General features: G+C 44.8%; 1 protein-coding gene across 1 annotated transcript in view; it reads left to right on the forward strand.

The window, feature by feature from the left end:
* Window positions 1-2,064: 2,064 nt before the first annotated feature.
* Window positions 2,065-16,841, forward strand: part of LOC106568425 (protein FAM163B-like) — a 44,547-nt gene continuing 29,770 nt past the window's right edge. The window contains exon 1 of the mRNA XM_014138746.2: window positions 2,065-3,378. The gene's annotated coding sequence lies outside the window, so the exon portion shown is untranslated. The remainder of the gene's footprint in view (window positions 3,379-16,841) is intronic.

Raw genomic sequence — 16,841 nt, forward strand, 5'->3', positions numbered from 1 at the left:
ACCCTATTACAGGGGCTGAGTCACTGGCTTACTGGTGTTCTTCCATGCCGTCCATGGGAGGGGTGCATCACTTGAGTGGGTTGAGTCACTGACGTGGTCTTCCTGTCTGGGTTGGCGCCCCCCCCCTTGGGTTGTGCCATGGCGGAGATCGTTGTGGGCTATACTCGGCCTTGTCTTAGGACGGTAAGTTGGTGGTTGGAGACATCCCTCTAGTGGTGTGGGGGCTGTGCTTTGGCAAAGTGGGTGGGGTTATATCCTGCCTGTTTGGCCCTGTCCGGGGTATCATCGGATGGGGCCACAGTGTCTTCTGATCCCTCCTGTCTCAGCCTCCAGTATTTATGCTGCAGTAGTTTATGTGTCGGGGGGCTAGGGTCATCTGGAGTATTTCTCTTGTCTTATCCGGTGTCCTGTGTGAATTTAAATATGCTCTCTCTAATTCTCTCTTTCTCTCTTTCTGTCTTTCTCTCGGAGGACCTGAGCCCTAGGACCATGCCTCAGGACTACCTGGTATGATGACTCCTTGCTGTCCCCAGTCCACCTGGCCGTGCTGCTGCTCCAGTTTCAACTGTTCTGCCTGCGGCTATGGAACCCTGACCTGTTCACCGGACGTGCTTGTTGCACCCTCGACAACTACTATGATTATTATTATTTGACCATGCTGGTCATTTATGAACATTTTAACTGTTATAATATCCACCCTGCACAGCCAGAAGAGGACTGGCCACCCCTCATAGCCTGGTTCCTCTCTAGGTTTCTTCCTAGGTTTTTGGCCTTTCTAGGGAGTTTTTCCTAGGGAGTTTTTCCTAGCCACCGTGCTTCTTTCACATGCTTTGCTTGCTGTTTGGGGTTTTAGGCTGGGTTTCTGTACAGCACTTTGAGATATCAGCTGATGTACGAAGGGCTATATAAAAATAAATTTGATTTGATTTGATTTGTTCTCTCTGCTCTCTCTGCTCTCTCTGCTCTCTGCCCTCTCTGCCCTCTCTTCCCTCTCTGTTATCTCTGTTCTCTCTGTTATCTCTGCCCTCTCTTCTCTCTCTGCTCTCTCTGCTCTCTGCCCTCTCTTCCCTCTCTGTTATCTCTGCCCTCTCTTCTCTCTCTGCTCTCTCTGCTCTCTTCCCTTTCTGCCCTCTCTTCCCTCTCTGCTCTCTCTGCTCTCTCTGCTCTCTGCCCTCTCTTCCCTCTCTGCTCTCTCTGCTCTCTTCCCTTTCTGCCCTCTCTTCCCTCTCTGCTCTCTCTGCTCTCTCTGCTCTCTGCCCTCTCTTCCCTCTCTGCTCTCTCTGCTCTCTTCCCTATCTGTTATCTCTGCCCTCTCTTCCCTCTCTGCTCTCTCTGCTCTCTCTGCTCTCTGCCCTTTCTGCCCTCTCTTCCCTCTCTGCTCTCTCTGCTCTCTCTGCTCTCTGCCCTTTCTGCCCTCTCTTCCCTCTCTGCTCTCTCTGTTCTCTCTGTTCTCTGTTATCGCTGCTCTCTCTGCTCTCTCTGTTCTCTGTGTTCAAGCTGCTGCTCCCTCTCTCTCCTCTTTCACTCTTTCAATTTAGTTTCAATTTAAGGTGCTTTTTTGGCATGGTAAACATATATTTCTCTCTCTCTCTGTGCCCCTCTGCTCTCTCTCTCTCTCTCTTCTCTCTGGTCTCTGTACTATCGCTCTCGCTCTCTTTCTGCTCTCTCCTCTCTCCTCTCTCTTTGCTCCCAATGTTTCTTCGGACACTTTCAAATAACTTTCATGAATAAGCCATTATAAACACTTATAAGTGTGTATAAATGTTTTATGAATTATTATAAATGTTATATTATAATTCCTTATGCATTGTAAGGAGTATAACACATGCATTCTTATAGCTAAGTTGTTATCCATGGCACATTTCGGTCAGTGTGTGTCACATGTTGATGAGGCCGTGCTGCTGAAACACACAAACAGTCGTGAGAAATGTCTGAAATAGGCTATAAAGACAGACAATGTTGTAATCTACCAAAGTGGACAGAAATATAACAAAACTTGCAGTGAGAGTAAACTAGTGTAGCCTAGGAAATTGCAGCGGTTCATAATCGCTTCACGAAAAGTGGGCAATTCATGTGATGAGTTTCTATTCTCATACAGTCCTCCTGTCGAAGATGAGAATAGGACAGAGGTGTCGAATCTAACTCTTAGGGATGGTCTTCACGTCGACATCTCTCCAAAGGCTGAATCTCAAGACTCGATATTGTAATGATTAAATTTGTCACAGTTTTACAGCAGCCATATACTACATGAGCATTTGGGCATAGGCTACGAGGAGCGCTGACTTAAATGACCACTTTCTCTGCTCTGTCTGCTCAGCCGCGGTTTACTCTATTCAGCGGTGAGATTTTCGTAGGTGTCTTTCTTCTGTCTCAATCTCAACGCTTTCGATTGAACCACCAATGCCGATCATTTTTTAGCCTGCTGGTTTCCATTTGCGCTGCGAGCGCGAGGAAATACGCTACACAGGTAGGTTATAACGAACAAACCGCCCAGTACAGGAATTATAGGGCCACTACCAGAGTGTCAGGAATACGGGCTACATTCACCGATGGACTAACCGAACCAACTGCAGCCACAAGCCTACCAGCGGAGCCAAAACGGGGAGGGGAGAAAGAACAGTTTCAAATCCCTGACGGTTCTTTCTCAAAGGACCCTCGGGAAATCTGACCACTTCTAATTGTGGAAAACTGCTTTGTGACCGTTACACATGCTTTTGTTATGCACGGTATGGGTGTAAGGACGCTATTTTAAAGATACCCAGCAGATACCAGGCAGTCACAATACAACCGATCAAACTCTGTCCAACCGGGCGCTGGTGGTATATGGCTGCATGCCTTATCAGAACATATATTTTTGTCGTTTCGTTGGACGTATTTTGAGATTATTTTAAGGGGCTTTGGATATTTTGTTTTTGCGTTGCATGTGAATTGAAAGGAGCCTGGAATTGGCCTCTATATGACTTTTCTATCCTATATGAATGAGTTGGAGAGCGGAACGAGAGGAGAGCGACACAAATAAACAACGTGGACTTAACACTATTCATTTTGAGATAATTTCGTTGTGATTTTGGTAGACATTATTAACTCATATTTTAGTCTATGCCTTAAATCCATTTTATAGTTCGTATTAAATAGTTATTCATGTAACGTTTTGTTTTGTACTGGTCACTTTTCCATACGGGGGTCATATGGTGACACTGGAGGGGTTAACACAACTGTTAGGGTCTCAGTCAAGCAGTGACAGAAAGAAACGAATAATTATCACTCAAGTCTGCCTTTCCGTGACTCACGTGCCAGCCTCAGTGATGGTCGGAACAGAGATCTAACAAGACATCAACTCTGCTGATGCGACCAGGTACATTTCAAATATCTGTGAAGGTAAGGTCTTACTAAGCCTATACCCATGGCTAGCTGTATGTATTTGCCTTGAACTTGTGATGCTTTTCGTTGTTGTTTCATCTTGGCGTGGAAGACTCAGTCTCCAGACAATGTGTTTGCTGTGTGCATGTTAGCTGTTATTCGTTGTAGACTTTCTTTGACATAAACATGACTTAACGTTATATTTTTGGAATCTAGCTATGTAGCCTATAAATGCAGTGTAGTTCTGTTTTTAGACAACAGTCTACCCCGGGCTCTCCAACCCTGTTCCTGGAGAGTTATCCTCCTGTAGGTTTTCACTCCAACCCTGTTCCTGGAGAGTTACCGTCCTGTAGGGTTTCACTCCAACCCTGTTCCTGGAGAGTTACCGTCCTGTAGGGTTTCACTCCAACCCTGTTCCTGGAGAGTTACCGTCCTGTAGGTTTTCACTCCAACCCTGTTCCTGGAGAGTTATCGTCCTGTAGGTTTTCACTCCAACCCTTATCTAGCGCACCTGATTCTAATAATTAGGTGGTTGATAACATGAATCGGGTTAGTTACAACTGGGGTTGGCGTGAAAACCTACAGGGGGGTAGCTCTCCAGGAACAGGGTTGAAGAGACCTGGTACACTAATAATTCAAGTTCAGGTTGTGTTTTGGATTGACATTTAGAGTAATTGACTAATGATTATCTTGAGAGAGAATCTTCGTTTTTACACATTTCATAAAATGAATTCATCTGGAGGCCTATGCAATCATCACTTTGTATCACTTGGAGTCACTGTAGTAACTCGGGTTATTGAGTTGCCTTGTTTCCAGTAGCAGGCTGCTGTCCATGGTTCTGAAACACACAAACACGTTTCTAGCGTCCAGCCCCCCGCCCTCTCTCGCTATCGCTCTCGTTCTCTCTCTCTCTCTGTGTGTGTGTGTGTGTGTGTGTGTGTGTGTGTGTGTGTGTGTGTGTGTGTGTGTGTGTGTGTGTGTGTGTGTGTGTGTGTGTGTGTGTGTGTGTGTGCATCAGCACACGTACAAGTTAAGCAGGGAGGTTTCATAGTTGAAGTGGTTTGCAGAATGTACCAAACTGCTTAGGGCAGGCTACTGACAACACCTCAGCGGTCTGATCAATCCAAACCAAACTCACTTCCTCCTCCTCCTCCTTGCATGCTCATCTCTCTCAGGCTCACTGTTGCACTGCTCTCCATATAACAGTCCATGTCTGATTCTGTGTTATCATTCAGACCTTATGTGAAAGTGGGACGGCATGCAGAGAGGTTAGCATGGTCATTGGTAACCATCAAGCTAACACAGAGCTTCAACAGGCACCATCAAGCTAACACAGAGCTTCAACAGGCACCATCAAGCTAACACAGAGCTTCAACAGGCACCATCAAGCTAACACAGGGCTACAACAGGCACCATCAAGCTAACACAGGGCTACAACAGGCACCATCAAGCTAACACAGGGCTACAACAGGCACCATCAAGCTAACACAGAGCTACAACAGGCACCATCAAGCTAACACAGGGCTACAACAGGCACCATCAAGCTAACACAGAGCTTCAACAGGCACCATCAAGCTAACACAGGGCTACAACAGGCACCATCAAGCTAACACAGGGCTACAACAGCCACCATCATGCTAACACAGGGCTACAACAGGCACCATCAAGCTAACACAGAGCTTCAACAGGCACCATCAAGCTAACACAGGGCTACAACAGGCACCATCAAGCTAACACAGAGCTTCAACAGGCACCATCAAGCTAACACAGAGCTACAACAGCCACCATCAAGCTAACACAGGGCTACAACAGGCACCATCAAGCTAACACAGGGCTACAACAGGCACCATCAAGCTAACACAGGGCTACAACAGGCACCATCAAGCTAACACAGGGCTACAACAGCCACCACCATGCTAACACAGGACTACAACAGCCACCACCATGCTAACACAGGGCTACAACAGCCACCACCATGCTAACACAGGACTACAACAGCCACCACCATGCTAACACAGGGCTACAACAGCCACCACCATGCTAACACAGGACTACAACAGCCACCACCATGCTAACACAGGACTACAACAGCCACCACCATGCTAACACAGGGCTACAACAGCCACCACCATGCTAACACAGGACTACAACAGCCACCACCATGCTAACACAGAGCTACGTCACAGGGCTGTGACGTGCACAGGATACAACAGGTGTAAAACAGTACACTGAAATTCTTACTTAAAAGCTATGGACGATATAGAAATTGAATTACTAGAACAAGACATTCCCCTTCAATAACGTGTGGCCCGGCTTCTATTAGTATGTTATTTCTATGAGGAGGCAGGCCTGCACCAGTATGGTCTCCATGTTACAGCAGGCAGGGGACGTAGGACCAAGGTTATGGAGGCAGGCCTGCACCAGTATGGTCTCCATGTTACAGCAGGCAGGGCACGTAGGACCAAGGTTATGGAGGCAGGCCTGCACCAGTATGGTCTCCATGTTACAGCAGGCAGGGGACGTAGGACCAAGGTTATGGAGGCAGGCCTGCACCAGTATGGTCTCCATGTTACAGCAGGCAGGGCACGTAGGACCAAGGTTATGGAGGCAGGCCTGCACCAGTATGGTCTCCATGTTACAGTAGGCAGGGCACGTAGGACCAAGGTTATGGAGGCAGGCCTGCACCAGTATGGTCTCCATGTTACAGTAGGCAGGGCACGTAGGACCAAGGTTATGGAGGCAGGCCTGCACCAGTATGGTCTCCATGTTACAGCAGGCAGGGCACGTAGGACCAAGGTTATGGAGGCAGGCCTGCACCAGTATGGTCTCCATGTTACAGTAGGCAGGGGACGTAGGACCAAGGTTATGGAGGCAGGCCTGCACCAGTATGGTCTCCATGTTACAGTAGGCAGGGGACGTAGGACCAAGGTTATGGAGGTAGTGTCTGAATTAGCATGACCAGAACCATGTGTGTGTTTAACATTCTGTCATGAAAGACTAGCTTCAGCATGGGGTCAAAGGCCAATGAGGCAGGGTCTGTAGCAGTCACCAGCAGTAATGTCAGCCCTAATGCTGAGGCAAGTCTGTACCAGCAGGAGGGAGGGAGCTATGGACGATATAGAAATTGAATTACTAGAACTGACATTCCTCCTCTCTGAGTGGAGAGGAGGAGTAGCGGAGTCTGTAAAGCCCCGATGGCTGCTTGCTCCATGACCCTTCCAACACCCTCGGCCCCCTGGGAACACAGCAATGAGGGAATGTCTGTTTCCTCCCTCCCTCCCACCTCCCTCCCTCATGAGAAATCACTCTAAAGCTACACCCCAGCCCCCAGTTCAGTTTCCTTGCCACCCCAACACCCTCCACCCAATTCACAGTTTCTTTGCCACTCCAACACCCTCCACCCAATTCCAAAAGAGACAAAAGACACACACACACCAAAGAGACAAAAGACACACACACACACACACACACACACACACACACACACACACACACACACACACACACACACACACACACACACACACACACACACACACACATATTTTGGAATATGATGCTATTTCGGACAGAATCAGTCTTCACATTAGAATCACCAGCCTATAAAGAAAGGGCCTTAATGAAATGGATTCCAAGGCACTGGGAGGTAATGTTCCCCTGTCTGTTTTATGGCTCAGTATGTCACATGGTCTTTGATATGTTCATCATAAAGCTGTAGCCTATATAAAGGATATATTGTAGCTCAACCCTTTACAGATATAGGATCTTCATTTAAGCCAGTTTGCTACAACAGGAAATGTTAATTATTATGTGGATTATAATTAATGAACAGTTTTTGTAGGGGTTGATAAACTTTTTGTTACGGCAAATCAAGTATGACATTTTAAAGTGGAAATAACAACCTTTAGAAGCCTTTTTAAACCTTGAATACACTACAAGTTTGCATGTCTTGCTGTGCATGAAAATTCTCAGCAATAAAAGATTGATCAAATTAAGATCCTACATCTGTACTTGGAAATGGTTCCAAGGGATGATGGAGAGGCACTGGGATGCAATGTTATGTTCCCCATTCTACTGTCCTGCATAGGATGCCACATGGATGGTCTTTGTCATGTTCCTCATATAGCTGTCAATGCAGGATACATCTCAAGTCGTTTCTTGGATGGTTCTTGAATATTTTAATATAAAATGGTAATTTAGCAGACGCTTTTATCCAAAGCAACAGTGACAGTGACAGGTATTCAGTATATGTGAGAATCAAACCCACAACCCTGGTGTTGCCAGCAGCAACACACTAGGCATAGTATAGGAAATCTCAACTCTTCTCTTGGAGGATTTAAATGTATCTTTGTTATTATGATATATAGGCTTAACGGAAGCCATTTGAATGTGAATGTTGTTGAGTGTATGGAGAGGGACACAGCAGGCTACATTCATCTCTCTGTGTCAGAACGCAGTGGTTAGTCCGTGTCAGTCACTTCTCCTGCGCTCACTACGGCAACACAGAGGCTAACAGCTCAATCATGGCAACACAGAGGCAAACAGCTCACCACCACAACAAATAGGCAAACAGCTCAGCCACTGCAACACAGAGGCTAACAGCTCAACCACGGCAACAGAGAGGCTAACAGCTCACCACGGCAACACAGAGGCAAACAGCTCAACCACTGCAACACAGAGGCTAACAGCTCGCCATGGCAAAACAGAGGCAAACAGGTCACCACAGCAACAAAGAGGCAAACAACGAGAGAGATAGCTAGCACGCCTGAAATAAATGACAAGAAAAAAGACTTGAATGGCAGTCTGCCAAGCCGATGGATGGAGATATAAAAAGATGAAGGGAATAAGAAAATCAATTATTTTAGCTGCGCTAACTGTACATGTCTGCCCTACAGGAGTCCCTCTGTGGAGAGGAACAGAAAGCAACAACACACCAAACACACACCAAACACACACACACCAAACACATACTAAACACACACCAAGCACACACACACCAAACACCCACCAAACACACACCAAGCACACACACACCAAACACATACTAAACACACACCAAGCACATACTAAACACACACCAAGCACACACACACCAAACACATACTAAACACACACTAAACACACACACACCAAACGCACACACACACACCAAACACATACTAAACACACACTAAACACACACACACTAAACACACACACACCAAACTCGCACACACCAAACACACACCAAGCACACACACACCAAACACATACTAAACACACACACACACCAAACGCACACACACATACCAAACTCACACACACCAAACACACACACACACACCAAACACACACCAAACACACACACACCAAACACATACTAAATACACACTTAACACACACACACCAAATGCACACACACACACACACACCAAGCACACACACAACAAACACACAACAAACACACACTAAACACACACACACCAAACGCACACACACACACACACACACACCAAACACACACCAAGCACACACACACCAAACACATACTAAACACACACTAAACACACACACACCAAACGCACACACACACACACACACACCAAGCACACACACAACAAACACACACCAAGCACATACCAAACACACACCAAACACACACACACCAAACACATACTAAACACACACCAAGCACATACTAAACACACACCAAGCACACACACACCAAACACATACTAAACACACACTAAACACACACACACCAAACGCACACACACACACCAAACACATACTAAACACACACTAAACACACACACACTAAACACACACACACCAAACTCGCACACACCAAACACACACCAAGCACACACACACCAAACACATACTAAACACACACACACACCAAACGCACACACACATACCAAACTCACACACACCAAACACACACACACACACCAAACACACACCAAACACACACACACCAAACACATACTAAATACACACTTAACACACACACACCAAATGCACACACACACACACACACCAAGCACACACACAACAAACACACAACAAACACACACTAAACACACACTAAACACACACACACCAAACGCACACACACACACACACCAAACACACACCAAGCACACACACAACAAACACACAACAAACACACACTAAACACACACTAAACACACACACACCAAACGCACACACACACACACACACACCAAACACACACCAAGCACACACACACCAAACACATACTAAACACACACTAAACACACACACACACCAAACGCACACACACACACACACACACCAAGCACACACACAACAAACACACACCAAGCACATACCAAACACACACCAAACACACACCAAACACACACACACCAAACACACACCAAGCACAGACACACACACACAGCCTGTGCTGTCAAAAAGGCTTTTAATGTAAGTGTTGTAAACAGAAATGAGAGGAGACATGTTTTCCAAAAAAGGAGAATGAAAGAAGTGCTTACTATAGCTCTAACTGTTAATACATGACCTCTATGGACATTCACTCAGCTTACTGTAGCCAGTACCCCGGGTGCCAGTTACAGTATCCTCCTCATGGACAACTGACCATTAGGACAAATGTGCGTCCCAAAATGCACCCTTTTCACAATATCGTGAACTACTTTTGGCCAGGGCCCATAGGGGTCTGGTCAAAAGTAGTTCACTATATAGGGAATAGGCTGAGAACCACCACTGGTGTATATAAGTGAATAATCAACACCAAGAAGACAGTGGAGTGGCACGTAGCACAGACCAATTGTTCAAAGGTTCATGGATGACCAGATGATTCAGTGCCGGACAGTACGTAATCCTGCATGGTGTGTGGTCTCTATACAGATACTCAGTATACGACAACAGCCGTGTCTGTCTGTCTGATAAAGTTTGATTTGATTTGATGGTGATCGATAGTGTTCTTTTGGAATGTTCTCATTCTAGAATCTTGGTGACGTGATTCCATGCAGTGTGCTGGGTTCTGTATATTATATGAGTGATAGATGGTAGTTTGGCAAGATGAGCTCTTCTCATGGAATGTCTCTATCTGTGTGCTTGCAGGGATCTGTACGCTGACATTAAACTGTCCTCTGGGCTGTCTGCTTTCTGGGCAATTGTCTGTGTCTGTGTGTGTGTGTCTCTCTCTCTCTCTGTGTGTCTCTCTCTGTGTCTCTCTGTGTGTGTGTGTGTGTGTGTGTGTGTGTGTGTGTGTGTGTGTGTGTGTGTGTGTGTGTGTGTGTGTGTGTGTGTGTGTGTGTGTGTGTGTGTGTGTGTGTGTGTGTGTGTGTGTGTGTGTGTGTGTGCCAGTCTGCTGACAGTGTCGTCAGTTCTGTACTGTGTGCTACTTACCGTTCAATGTTACCTTCCTGTTCAAAGGAAGGCCTTCGGTCACTGTTAGGGTCATTTAAAGGTAAGGACAAGCTAACAAGATTATCATGATGTGATATTGAACCTGGATCGTTTCTCAGAAAACTACTTACTCATACTGTATCATCTTAGTGTGTCCATTGGCTTATATAGGTCAAGTTTGGCAATGTGTGTGTGCGTGTGTGTGTGTGTGTGTGTGTGTGTGTGTGTGTGTGTGTGTGTGTGTGTGTGTGTGTGTGTGTGTGTGTGTGTGTATACAGTTGAAGTTGGAAGTTTACATACACCTTAGCCAAATACCTTTAAACTCAGTTTTTCACAATTCCTGACATTTAATCCATGTAAAAATGCCCTGTCTTAGGTCAGTTAGGATCACCACTTTATTTTAAGAATGTGAAATGTCAGAATAATAGTAGAGAGAATGATTTATTTCAGCTTTTATTTCTTTCATCACATTCCCAGTGGGTCAGAAGTTTGCATACACTCAATTCGTATTTGGTAGCATTGCCTATGAATTGTTTAACTTGGGTCAAACATTTTGGGTAGCCTTCCACAAGCTGCCCACAATAAGTTGGGTGAATTCTGGCCCATTCCTCCTGACAGAGCTGGTGTAACTGAGTCAGGTTTGTAGGCCTCCTTGCTCGCCCACGCTTTTTCAGTTCTGCCCACACATTTTCTATAGGATTGAGGTCAGGGCTTTGTGATGACCACTCCAATACCTTGACTTTGTTGTCCATAAGCCATTTTGCCACAACTTTGGAAGTATGCTTGGGGTCATTGTCCATTTGGAAGACCCATTTGCGACCAAGCTTTAACTTCCTGACTGATGTCTTGAGATGTTGCTTCAATATATCCACGTAATTTTCCTCCCTCATGATGCCATCTATTTTGTGAAGTGCACCAGTCCCTCATGCAGCAAAACACTCTCACAACATGATGCTGCCAACCCCATGCTTCACGGTTGGGATGGTGTTCTTCGGCTTGCAAGCCTCCCCCTTTTCCTTCCAAACATAACAATGGTCATTATGGCCAAACGCTTCTATTTTTCTTTCATCAGACCAGAGGAAAATTCTACAAAAAGTACAATCTTTGTCCCCATGTGCAGTTTCAAACCGTAGTCTGCCTTTTTTATGGCGGTTTTGAAGCAGTGGCTTCTTCCTTTCTGAACGGCATTTCAGGTTATGGTGATATAGGACTCGTTTTACTGTCGATATAGATACTTTGGTACCTGTTTCCTCCAGCATCTTCACAAGGTCCTTTGCTGTTGTTCTGGGATTGATTTGCACTTTTTGCACCAAAGTACATTCATCTCTAGGAGAGAACGGGTCTCCTTCCTGAGTGGTATGACGGCTGCGTGGTTCCATGGTGTTTATACTTGCGTACTATTGTTTGTACAGATGAACGTGGTACCTTCAGGCGTTTGGAAATTGCTCCCAAGGATGAACCAGACTTGTGGAGGTCTACAATTGTTTTTCTGAGATCTTGGATGATTTCTTTTGATTTTCCCATGATGTCAAGCAAAGAGGCACTGAGTTTGAAGGTAGGCCTTGAAATACATCCACAGGTACACCTCCAATTGACTCAAATTATGTCAATTAGCCTATCAGAAGCTTCTAAAGCCATGACATCATTTTCTGGAATTTTCCAAGCTGTTTAAAGGCACAGTCAACTTAATGTATGTAAACTTCTGTGAATTATAAGTGAAATAATCTGTCTGTAAACAATTGTTGGAAAAATTACTTTTGGCATGCGCAATGTAGATGACCTAACCAACTTGCCAAAACTATAGTTTGTTAACAAGAAATTTGTGGAGTGGTTGAAAAACAAGTTTAAATGAATCCAACCAAAGTGTATGTGAACTTCTGACTTCAACTGTATTTGTGTTGGTTGTTGTCTGTCTGTACACATTTCCTGCTCTGCCTGGCAGGTCATTTTAACCTGCCCTAAACACCATCCCTAACCCTCAACCAACCAATCACCATTAGTCTCCCTGATTGGGTTTGATTTCATTGGCCCTGTCTTAAGACCTGGGAAGATGACGGAAAAATATTTGGGGAAAATATTAGGATTCTCTGATTGTGTGGTGTCAAAGAGCACATTTAATTTGATCATTTTTAATACCCTGAGAGTCTGGCTAAGGTTTTTTATTTTATTTTCTGTCTGAATTCAATTTGTTCCGTGGCAGTGAATTTTTATAAACAACATGACCAAAAGTATGTGGACACCTCATTCCAAAGATCATGGGCATTAATATGGAGTTGGTCTCCCCTTTGCTGCTATAACAGCCTCCACTCTTCTGGGAAGGCTTTACACTAAATGTTGGAACATTCCTGTGGGGATTTGCTTCCATTCAGCCACAAGAGCGTTAGTGATGTCGGGCACCGATGTTGGGCGATTAGGCCTGGATCACAGTCAGCGTTCCAATTCATCCCAAAGGAGTTTGATGGGGTTGAGGTCAGGGCTCTGTGCAGGCTCGTCAAGTTCTGATCTTCGTCCACACTGATCTTCACAAACCATTCTGTATGGACCTCACCTTGTGCACAGGGACATTGTCATGCTGAAACAGGAAAGGGCCTTAACCAAACTTTTGCCACAAAGTTGGAAGCACAGAATTGTCTAGAATGTCTTTGTATGCTGTAGCGTTAAGATTTTCCTTCACTGGAACTATAGGCCCTAGTCCGAACCATGAAAAACAGCCCTAGACTATTATTCCTCCTCCACCAAACTTTACAGTTGTCAATTTACATTCAGGCAGGTAGTGTTCTCCTGGCATCCGCAAAACCCAGATTCGTCCATCAGACTGCCAGATGGTGAAGCATGATTCATCACTCCAGAGAACACGTTTCAACTGCTCCAGAGTCCAATGGCGGCGAGCTTTACACCACTCCAGCCGACGCTTGGCATTGCGCATGGTGATCTTAGGCTTGTGTGCGGCTGCTCGGCCATGGGACCCCTTCACGAAGCTCCCGACGAACAGTTCTTGTGCTGACGTTGCTTCCAGATGCAGTTTGGAACTCAGTAGTGAGGGTTGCAATCGAGGACATTTTTTACGTGCCTAGTGCTTCAGCACTCAGCAGTCCCGTTCTCTTAGCTTGTGTAGCCTACCACTTCGTGGCTGAGCCTCTGTTGCTCCTAATCGTTTCCACTTCACAATAACAGCACTTACTATTGAGTATGGCAGCTCTAGCAGGGCAGAAATTTGACGAACTGACTTGTTGGAAAGGTGGCATCCTATGACGGTGCCACGTTGAAAGTCACTGAGCTATTCAATACGGACCATTCTACTGCCCATTTTTGTCTATGGAGATTGCATGGCTGTGTGCTCGATTTTATACACCTGTCAGCAATGGGTGTGGCTGAAATAGCCAAATCCACTAATTTGAAGGGGTGTCCGCATACTTTTGTATATATACTGTATTCTCAGCATCCTGTCTTGGTCTAGTGAATTATTATATTCAAATCAAATCAAATGTTATTAGTCACATGCGCTGAATACAACAGGTGTAGACCTTACTGTGAAATGCTTGCTTACGAGCCCCTAACCAACAATGCCGTTTTTAAAAAATCTGAGTAAGAATGAGAAATAAAAGTAACAAGTCATTAAAAAGCAGCAGTAAAATAACAATAGCAAGACTATACACAGGGGGATACCGGTACAGAGTCAATCTGCGGAGGCACCGGTTACTTGAGGTAATATATACATGTAGGTAGAGTTATTAAAGTGACTATGCATAGATGGGGGGGGGGCAATGCAAATATTCTGGGTAGCCATTTGATTAGATGTTCAGGAGTCTTATGGCTTGGGGGTAGAAGCTGTTTAGAAGCCTCTTGGACCTAGACTTGGCGCTCCGGTACCGCTTGCCATGCGGCAGCAGAGAGAACAGTCTATGACTAGGGTGGCTGGAGTCTTTGACAATTTTTAGGGCCTTCCTCTGACACCGCCTGGTGTAGAGATCCTGGATGGCAGGAAGCTTGGCCCCAGTGATGTACTGGGCCGTACGCATTACCCTCTGTAGTGCCTTGCGGTCGGAGTCCGAGCAGTTGCCATACCAGGCAGTGATGCAACCAGTCAGGATGCTCTCGATGGTTCAGATATAGAACATTGTGAGGATCTAAGGACCCATGCCAAATATTTTCAGTCTCCTGAGGGGGAATAGGTTTTGTCGTGCCCTCTTCACGGCTGTCTTGGTGTGCTTGGACCTTGTTAGTTTGTTGGTGATGTGGACACCAAGGAACCTTCTCATCAGCCTGTCCTGGTCCAGTGAATTATTATTATCATCAGCCTGTCCTGGTCCAGTGAATTATTATTATCATCAGCCTGTCCTGGTCCAGTGAATTATTATATTCTCAGCAGCCTGTCCTGATCCAGTGAATTATTATATTCTCAGCAGCCTGTCCTGATCCAGTGAATTATTATATTCTCAGCAGCCTGTCCTGATCCAGTGAATTATTATATTCCCAGCAGCCTGTCCTGATCCAGTGAATTATTATATTCTCAGCAGCCTGTCCTGATCCAGTGAATTATTATATTCTCAGCAGCCTGTCCTGATCCAGTGAATTATTATATTCTCAGCAGCCTGTCCTGATCCAGTGAATTATTATATTCCCAGCAGCCTGTCCTGATCCAGTGAATTATTATATTCTCAGCAGCCTGTCCTGATCCAGTGAATTATTATATTCTCAGCAGCCTGTCCTGATCCAGTGAATTATTATATTCTCAGCAGCCTGTCCTGATCCAGTGAATTATTATATTCTCAGCAGCCTGTCCTGATCCAGTGAATTATTATATTCTCAGCAGCCTGTCCTGATCCAGTGAATTATTATATTCCCAGCAGCCTGTCCTGATCCAGTGAATTATTATATTCTCAGCAGCCTGTCCTGATCCAGTGAATTATTATATTCTCAGCAGCCTGTCCTGATCAAGTGAATTATTATATTCCCAGCAGCCTGTCCTGATCCAGTGAATTATTATATTCTCAGCAGCCTGTCCTGATCCAGTGAATTATTATATTCCCAGCAGCCTGTCCTGATCCAGTGAATTATTATATTCTCAGCAGCCTGTCCTGATCCAGTGAATTATTATATCCTCAGCAGCCTGTCCTGATCCAGTGAATTATTATATTCTCAGCAGCCTGTCCTGATCCAGTGAATTATTATATTCTCAGCAGCCTGTCCTGATCCAGTGAATTATTATATTCTCAGCAGCCTGTCCTGATCCAGTGAATGATTATATTCTCAGCAGCCTGTCCTGGTCCAGCATTGGCAAGGCTGTTTGTAAGATGTGTTACAGAGATACAGACAGAGAACTCAGCTTACATTACTGTTGATGGAGGGACACACACACACACATCATAATGTAATACGGGACTGGCAGCTTGTTTGCATAGCTATGATTGTCAGGCCCTGTTGCCTGCCTCTGAGATGCTTGTGTATGTTTGTCTAGAAGTCTTTCTCCATAACCCCTCCAGCTAGAGTCATTACTTCCACTATAAGGCTGGTAGGTAGGATTAGAAATGTGCCTTGTGACCACTTATTATACTGTTGATGATTCTTCATGTTATGCTGTTGATGATTCTTGATGTTATACTGTTGATGATTCTTCATGTTATACTGTTGATGATTCTTCATGTTATGCTGTTGATGATTCTTCATGTTATGCTATTGATGATTCTTCATGTTACAATGTTGATGATTCTTCATGTTATGCTATTGATGATTCTTCATGTTATGCTATTGATGATTCTTCATGTTACAATGTTGATGATTCTTCATATTATACTGTTGATGATTCTTCATGTTATGCTGTTGATGATTCTTCATGTTATGCTATTGATGATTCTTCATGTTACAATGTTGATGATTCTTCATGTTATACTGTTGATGATTCTTCATGTTATACTGTTGATGATTCTTCATGTTATACTGTTGATGATTCTAGACTTCATTCTAAACAAGAGCTGTTAGTTATATATAATTAACAGCGTATAGTGAAACTGCACATGTGCACAATGTCTCTTGCATCATATCAAAGAAATGGCCTCTGTATTTGACACCTTCTTGGTTTAGGATGACCATGTCTGCTCTGC

The sequence above is a fragment of the Salmo salar genome, chromosome ssa13 (genome assembly GCF_905237065.1).
Source record: "Salmo salar chromosome ssa13, Ssal_v3.1, whole genome shotgun sequence".
NCBI lineage: Eukaryota > Metazoa > Chordata > Actinopteri > Salmoniformes > Salmonidae > Salmo > Salmo salar.